General features: G+C 37.1%; 1 long non-coding RNA gene across 1 annotated transcript in view; it reads right to left on the bottom strand.

Annotated features, from left to right (window-relative positions):
- LOC107183566 overlaps window positions 1–1,908 on the bottom strand; it is a 2,944-nt gene extending 1,036 nt beyond the window's left edge. Inside the window, exon 1 of the long non-coding RNA XR_001514355.1 lies at window positions 1,830–1,908. This is a non-coding gene — a long non-coding RNA (uncharacterized LOC107183566). The remainder of the gene's footprint in view (window positions 1–1,829) is intronic.
- Between the last annotated feature and the right edge of the window lie 7,235 nt (window positions 1,909–9,143).

Raw genomic sequence — 9,143 nt, 5'->3', positions numbered from 1 at the left:
TTGCCCCTGCTGGTCCCCCTGCCTGCCTGATCACCCCTAACTGCCACTGCCTGCCTGCCTGATTGCCCCTAACTGCTTTGCCTGTCTGCCTGATCAACCCTATCTGCTCCCCTGCTGGCCTGATTGCCCTTAATTGTCTCTGCCTCAACCTCCACCATGCGGCTTTGTCCAGAAGGATATCTGGAATGACATCCAGAAGGTCATTTGGCTTTAGGGTCTAATTAGCATATTATGCTTTTATTAGTATAGATGTGCTATGAACAAACAAAAACTGCTTTATCTTCCAATACAGTGGTTCAAAAAAGTCACTTCTTAAGGGAAATTAACAAAGGAAATGGTACTCAAGGTTCTTATACCTGGTTTTCTGACCCAGGAGGAAAGGGGTTTCATTACTCTAATCAACTAAAGAAGAATGACTCCACAACAGAAAAGGAAAGAACAAAAAATTAAAAATATAGGATACCAGAATGAAAACATGAGCAAACCATGTCACAATTTCATGCACTAGTTCTTTGTTTAATACCATTTCGTTTATTCTTACTAACTATGATTTTTGGGGGAGGGCTGTAATTAGTATAATAAAACATGCATTTTTGTAATAAAGGCTGTGGCACACAGCAACAAAAGTGTGATCATTCTGTGCCTGCTTGTTGAACACAGCCTGAACATTCTTTTAAACTTAATCCACCAACAGGCATTCGGTGTGATTTTACTCTTATGCAAACATTAATTGTACTGTGGAATACAGCCTGTTGCATTAATGCTACACTTTTGCTAGAAAGGCGAGCAGGTAGGTCACAGACTTTAAAATAGTAAAATGGAAAATAAACTATTTGCATGATCAAGCCATGACAGTAAAAACTAAGTGAAGGAAGAAGTTTTTGACAAGGTAAAAACACATTAAAATGTAAACAGAGCTAAATGAATACTTATAGCATTTGATATCTCTGATCTCTTTAACAAATGTGTGTGCTTGAAATATTTAATAAAATTTTAAAATTGTTAGCTCAGAGTCCCCCCACCACACACACACACTCAAAAAAAAGCAAAATATTGCGTGGCCAAACATTCTTCTTATTTATTTATTTATTTATTTATTTATTTATTTATTTATTAGAGAGGGCAGAGAAGAGTTGGTGTTTTGTTTTTCAATATTTTGTTGTTGTTGATTCCTAGAGAGAGAGGCAGGGAGTACTGAGAGATAGAAACATCAACAAATGAAAAACATCCACAGTTGGCTGCCTCCTACATGCTCCCCGCTGGAGGTCAGGCCCACAACAGGTCTGTGTCCTGACCAGGAATTGAACCAGTGACCTCTTGGTTCCTGGTTCAAAGCTCAATCACTGAGCCACACCAGCCAGACTCTCTCTCCCTCTTTCTAAGTCCTTTCCCTAAAAGTTAGAACCAAGTTCCTTTGTGGAAAAGCAGAGATATTATGCCCCCATGGCTTAAGTGCAACAAAATCACCAACACAAGCACAAAAGGAACTCTGTCAAGATTATAAAGATTTGTGCCAGATTACATGTCATATAAAAACCATTTCACAGTAACTTTCACTACATTAGAAAGGTTTTTTAAAAGGCAGTAGCTTCCCTTTGCTGTGAGCAGTAGGACTGGAAATCTGATGGGTGACACCTTACAGCTTTTATATGACTAGTGGTGCAATTTTAACAGAGTAGATTTAAGTTTTGTAAATGAACACGTGTAAACCTTTATGCTTTGACAGTGTCCCTTTTATTTAAAACGCCGTATTTCCAGGAAGCAATTTTATTTCTTTTCAATGTCCGTATTTTAACCAATCTATAATTGTATGTGCTTTTTATACTTACCGTCATTCATCATTCCTTTCAATTCTTTAAATGCCAAGAATTTAGTAACAAGCCAAGCAAGTAATTATTAAGGTTCCACAATTAAAAATCACCTATAATAACAAAAGCATTATATGCTAATTAGACCAGGCAGCCAAACAACCTTCCATATGCAGCCAGGGCTGTGAGAGCTGAGCCCCTTGCATGAATTTTGTGCATTGGGCCTCTAGTTTCTAAATAAACAACTAGGTAGCAATATCATGCCAACTATTCTACAGCTGTCAATACAAATTAATTTTAAGGCATCTGATTACAATGCCTTTCTGTGGATCATACCCACAGTCCCCCACAAAGGAAATAGTCAGTTGAGAATATAGATCTAGATTTAGGGAGAAAGAAAGTGAAATATTTTGGTCTCACTCCGCGGTGAGAGACTATATCTTCCTAAAATTTATGAATCAGAAATTGTAATTAATTGAGGTTCTTCTATACTGGGGGCGCTGTAGACTTCATTTTGGCCAAAATAAGAAAACAGTAGTCCCCTTGCCCAATATCACTTGCTAATGCATGCAACTACTTGGGAGACACAGAGGAGTGCATTTTTCTCAGAGGTGAGAATATTATAGCAAAACTTTTATTTCTTGTTTAATATTAAAAATAAAAAGAGAGGTCAAGGTAGAAAAAAAACAAAACAGTAGATTTTCCCCAAGGCATAGAGAAAATATTCTAAATTGCTTTGGGGACTAGTTGAAATTATGCTCTGTTAATGGATCAAGAAATATATACAAGTTTGTCATAATCACAAATTAAGGGGTTCCTCTACAGCAGTGGTTCTCAACCTGTGGGTCGCGACTCCTTTGGGGGTCGCCTAAGACCATCGGAAAACACATATATAATTACATATTATTTTTGTGATTTATCACTATGCTTTAATTATGTTTAATTTGTAACAATGACAATGCATCCTGCATATCAGATATTTACATTACGATTCATAACAGTAGCAAAATTACAGTTATGAAGTAGCAACAAAAATAATTTTATGGCTGGTGGTCACCACAACATGAGGAACTGTATTAAAAAGTTGTGGCATTAGGAAGGTTGAGAACCACTGCTCTAGAGCTTTCTGAAGAATATTTCAAATATCCTATATAACCAAGAGCTAATATGCAAATGGTCATTATACACTCCTGCCCTCATGCCCTTGTGCCCTCACACCCTTGTGCCAGGACTGGGGAACCTGAGGCTGGGCCAAGGGAGCTGAGGATGCATCCCCCCCCACACTGGCATCAGGGCAAGGAGCCCAGAGGCCAGGCCGGGGAACCTTAGGCTGCACCACCCACCCCAGCCTGGGGGACCTGAGGCTGTGCCCCCCGCCAGTGGCGGGGTAGAGCCGGCCAGGTCTGAGTCTCGCACAATTTCGAGGCACATGTGGGTGGGTGGGGACATGACTGGGTCCCACAATGTGCCCCAGAATCTGACAGGAGGGAGATTTATATATACATTTTACTAATTTTCTTTCATCTCTGACACTTGTATTATAGAGAAAGGGCAAATAGCAGTATTAACATATTTCCTCTAATTAATCCCCTTTTAATGTGCATAAATTTCAAGCACCAGGCCACTAGTATTTATATAAAAATAGAATCTATTTCATGTCCTTCATACTAAAATTTACATACACTAATATTTAAACTATGTAGTAAACGGTGAATCCTGTAGTCTAAAACCAAGGCAATTAAGGTTAAAAAGGAAAGCTTGCCAAGTCTCACTAATAGTTTAAGTAGTGTCTTATCCTCAACATTCTTTTTCTGTGCAGAATTTGCTACCCCACCTAGTCTATCTCAGTTCAAGAAAACCTAGCGTCTTGAAAAAATTATTGAAGTCCAAAATACATAGCAACATAATAAATAATACAGTTAAACAAGAGATAAGAACAAAACAATCATTTGTAAGTCATGCAGAGAAAATGTGTTAGGATTTAGTGGATGGATAAGCTCTGACAGAGGCACAAGAAAAGCTGCTGTGTGTTTGTGACAGTGTAGCTATGGCACCAGTCTTAGAATAAACACCCATGGCAGAGCACCCCTACTCCCCCTTGCCTTTCAGGCATGTCTGTTGAGGCTCATCAGAATTAGCAGCATATGCAGTCCCCACTTTCTGCCACACAGGAGTCTCACCTGTGGCATTCCAGGTACAGTTACCATTAAATTCTTTATGGGAAGATGAGTACAATACAGCCCTTTCCAAGTGTTATTTGCAAAAAGTAGCTTTTGTGCTGTCACCATGATGAGTCTCTCTTTATAAAGGTTTCTTTTAAGCCCCCTAATTTATTTCTCTCATTTTATCTCCTAAATATGTTCCTTTTCTTGGAATTTTCTCAGATAGCTTGATAAGATATCCAAGATATAGTGAAAACAACAGTACAGTTTGGAGGAAGAAAAATGCTTATAACATGAGGGAAATGAATTATAAGTCAGAACAAATACTTTAACCAATATTTACATTAATTTTATAAATTATTATTTTAAATAAAATCAATTTAATATAAATATATCCCTCATTTTAAGCCTGAAATACTGTTTTGTACATGCACATCAAATAAATACAACAGGTGAGGCAATATATTAGAATCAGCTTTTCTTCAGCAGAGACAATGACCATTATTCTTACACATAAACTTCCCAATACTTGGTATGAGAAATCTGCAGTATTACAAGGAATCACTTATTCTATCTCATTGCTACTAAATGACCAAACATAGGTTTTAAAATAGAATTGGATTCAATTATGCAAAGATTATGAAATGACTTCAAAGTTCTCTTAATTTGATGTTACACTAAATAGACACCAAAAGGGTTCAATATTTCAGTTATGATTCCTCAGATGAAAACATCAAGTTATCAGACTCAATTCTTTTAAGAATTTTTAACTTACCCTAGTAGGCTGTGTAGTCTTCTGCTTAGAACCTGCTAAAATTAGAAAGTAAAAAAAATGAATTTAATAAATGAAAGAAATTAAGACTATACTGGTACAGTGTTAAATTTTAAGATAAAATATTGAGAGGTGGTTTCCAAAATGGTGGTGGTGTAAAGTGGAAGCTACACTAACACTCTCCAAGGACCAAACTGGAATTACAACTAAAATACAGAAAAAACATCCTGAATAATCAATTGAAGTCTAGCTGGAGAGAACACTGATAGCCAAGAATGGAAAGTGGAGACCACATAGAGACTGGTAGGAAGTACGGAGGAGCTAAAGGGTTGGTCAGGCTCCCAACAGCTGAAGTTCTGGAGGCATATCTCAGATATGGGGGGTTTCCACTGAGAACCCTGGGGTCTAAACCCCAAGCTGGGAGGTCCAGCCCAGAGCATCAGACCTGAGAAAGGTACCCACATAACATCTGGCTGTGAGAAGCACCAGAGTTTCTGTTTGCCAGTGAGAGATGGCAGGAAATGCAGGCACCCTCTTAAAAGGCTAATGCACAAAATTTTATGTGCAGCCAATTAGCTTGGTATCCAGCAGAGGGAGGGCAGAGTGGGATAGAGCTGTGTGAAGAGAATTCAGGATTGAGTATTCTGGGGTTAGAGTTCAGAAAACAGCAACCACAGTTTCCTGTGATGAATCATGCCCTCACACTCCAGTGAGCATCTTTCTCAAGCAGACCTTTACCATCCAGGCAGTTTTTGCCTGAGGGTGGGGGAGCAATTGAATTGTTGGAAAACCTTTCATCCCACTTTGTGCTCAATAGCATGAGGCAAATCAAGACTGAATATCAATCACACTGCAGGCAGAGGAAGGTGTCTGGAGGCTTTGAGTCTTTCCCTGTTCTCCTCCTGAGTCTGGGGCTAGGAAATCAGATCCTGGTGCACATCTTGGTCATTTCCAAAGACATCCAGACCCAGCCGAGGGAGCCACAAGCTGTGGGTTACTCATAGTTCCAAACAGGATATTCAGGGCCAGTCACAAACAGCATCTGATATTGTCCTGCACTAGAGATTGGGACTTATAGTAGACTTCCCAAAATCAAAGACACAAACCCAAACAGGCAGCTAAACTGGGGAGAAAAAAACAAGCCCCAACTGAAAGAATAAGAGAATTTTTCAGAAAAAGAGCTAAATAAAATTAAGATAAGAAATTTATCAGATATAGAGTTCAGAATAATGATGGCAAGGATGCTCAACAGCATGAGAAAAGACATAGTAACTATGAAGAAAGACCAGTTGGAAATCAAGAATGAGATGGCACTAATAATTAATGCAGTGGAAATAACACACAGCAGATAAGGGAAAGCCAAGGATTGGATCAGTGAAGTAGAAAACAGGATGGAAAACTTCACTTAATCAGAGAACCAAAAAGAAAAATCAATTAAAGAACAGGAGGACAGCTTAACAATATTCACATCAGAGGAGTACCAGGAAGTGTAGAAAGTGAGCAAAGGCTAGAGAAAGTATTTGAGTCAATAATGGCATAAAACTTCCCCAACCTGATGAAGGAAAATGTCACACAAGTTGAAGAAGCACAGATCTACCAAGCAAGAAGAACCCAAACAGATCCACTCTCAGGCACATCATAATTAAAATGCCAAAAATTAAAGACAGAGAGACAATCTAAAAGGCAACAAGAGAAAAGCAATTTGTTACCTACAAAGGAGCTCCCATTAGGCTGTCAGCTGATATTTCATCAGAAACTCTACAGGACAAAATGGAATGCCATGAAGTATCCAAGATAAGGAAAAACAAGATTCTGATATAAAGATTACTATATCCAGCAAGACTTTAATTAAAAATAGATAATGAAATAAAGAGATTTCCCCCCCCCAAAAAAAGGAATTTATCACCACCAAACCAGCACTGAAAGAAATGATAAAGGGAATGCTCTAATGAGAAGAAGAAATAGAAACATAGACATAAGGAATTAAAATGACAATAAATAGGTACCTATCTATAATAACCTTAAATATAAATGGATTAAATGCTGCAATCAAAAGACATGGGTAGCTGAATGGATACAAAAACATGAAAACATGATCCAATTATATGCTCTCTACAAGAGACCAACCTCAGAACAAAAGACTCACACAGAATGAGAGTGAAGGTATGGAAAAATACTTTCCATTCAAATGGAAATGAGAAAAAGCCAGGGTAGTAATACTCATGTCTGACAAATAGACATCAAAATGAAGGCCATCAAAAGAGACAGTAAAGGTCACTACCTAATACTAAAGGGATAAAGCCAATAATAGGCTATAATCCTGGTAAACATATATCCACCCAATATAGGAGCACCTAAATATATAAAAACAAACTTCTGGAGTACTTTAAGGGAGAGATTGACAGTAATAAAATCATAGTAAGGAATTTTAACACCCAGCTAACTTGACTAGATAGATCTTTCAGACGAAAAATTAACATGGGAACAGTGACTCTAAATGATACACTGATCACATGGATGTAATTGACATTTATAAAACATTTCCCCAAAGCTGCAGAAAATACATTATTCTTAAGTGCTCAGGGTTCATTATCAAAGTTATACCATATATTAAGACACAAAACAAGTTTCTACAAGTTCAAGAAGACTGAATTCATATCAAGCATCTTCTCAGATCCTTATGGAATGAAATTAAAAATCAACTACAGTAAAAACATTCAAAAACATTAGAACACATGGAGGCTAAATATAATGTTATTAAACAAATAGAGGCTCCATGCACAAAATTCATGCAAGAGTAGGCCCTTGAGGCCCAGGCTGGTCATTCCAGAAGGTCGTTTCAGGGACTGGTCTGATTAGCATATTAGCTCTTTATTATATAGGATGAATGGGTTACCAATGAGATCAAGAAAGAAATAAAAAAAATTCCTAGGAACAAATGAAAATGAACTCACAACAACTCTAAATCTCTGGGACACAGCAAAAGCAGGCCTGAGAGGAAAGTTCATAGCACTACAGGCATACCTCAAAAAATAAGAAAAACTTTTAATAAGTTATATAGCACTACAACTTAAAGAATTAGAAAGAGAACAGCAGAATAAGTAGATGGAAGGAAATAATAAAGATTAGAAGAAAAATAAATGACATAGAGGCTAAAAAAAAGCAATTCAAATGATCAACGAAACCAAGAGCTGGTTCCTTAAAAAGACACACAAGATTGATGACCCATTAACCAGACTCATTAAAAAACAAAGCGAGAGGACTCAAATAAATAAAATCAGAAACAAAAGCACAGAAGGAACAACTGACACCACAGAAAAATAAAAAGGATTGTAAGAAAATACTATTAACAACTATATGTCAACAAGTTGGACAATGTGGATAAAATGGACAATTCCCTAGAAAAATACAATCTTCCAAAACTAAATCAGGAAGAATCAGAAAACCTCAATAGGCCAATAATAATTGAGTAAATAGAAACAGTAATAAAAAAAAACTTCCAGCAAACAAAAGGTCTGGTCCAGATGGCTTCACAGTGTAGTTTTACCAAATATTCAAAGAACTTACACCTACCCTCCTCAAACTATTCCAAAAAATCCAGAAGGAAGGAACACTTCCAACCTCTTTTTATGAAGCCAACATTACCCTAATTCCATAACCAGATAAAGACAGCACAAAGAAAGAGAATCACAGGCCAATATCCTTGATAAACATAGATGCTAAAACCCTCAACAACATTTAGCAAATGGGATCCAGCAATATATTTAAAAAATCATACACCATGACAAAGTGGGATTTATTCTGGGGATGCAAAGCTGGTACAATACTCACAACCAATAAATGTTATATATTACATACAGACAAAAATCACATGATGCTATCGAAATATGTAGTAAAAGCATGAGACAAAATCAAACACCCATTTTTTGATATATATTTTTAATTTATTTCAGAGAGGAAGGGAGAGGAAGAATGAAACCTAGGTGTGTGCAATGACTGGGAATTGAACCTCCTGGTTCATAGTTAGACGCTCAAACACTGAACCATGCCAAGTGGGTGTAACATGCATTTTTTATAAAAACTTTCAGCAAAGTGGAAATAGAAGGATCATACCTCAGCATAATAAAGGTCATATATGACAAACCTATAGCCAACATCATACTCAATGGGCAAAAACTAAAAGCATTTCCCCTAAGAACAGGAAGAAAACAGGGATACCTGCTTTCACCACTCATTCAACATAGTACTCAAAGCCCTACCCACAGCAATCAGACAAGAAAAAAACACATAAAAGACATCCAAATTGGAAATGAGGAAGTAAAACTGTAATTATTCACAGATGACATGATATTGTACATAGGAAACCCTAAAGACTTCACAAGAAAACTACTAGATTTAATA

This window comes from Myotis davidii, unplaced genomic scaffold, assembly GCF_000327345.1.
Source record: "Myotis davidii unplaced genomic scaffold, ASM32734v1 scaffold1202, whole genome shotgun sequence".
Taxonomy (NCBI): Eukaryota; Metazoa; Chordata; class Mammalia; order Chiroptera; family Vespertilionidae; genus Myotis; species Myotis davidii.
This window is presented reverse-complemented; position numbering and strand designations above follow the sequence as displayed.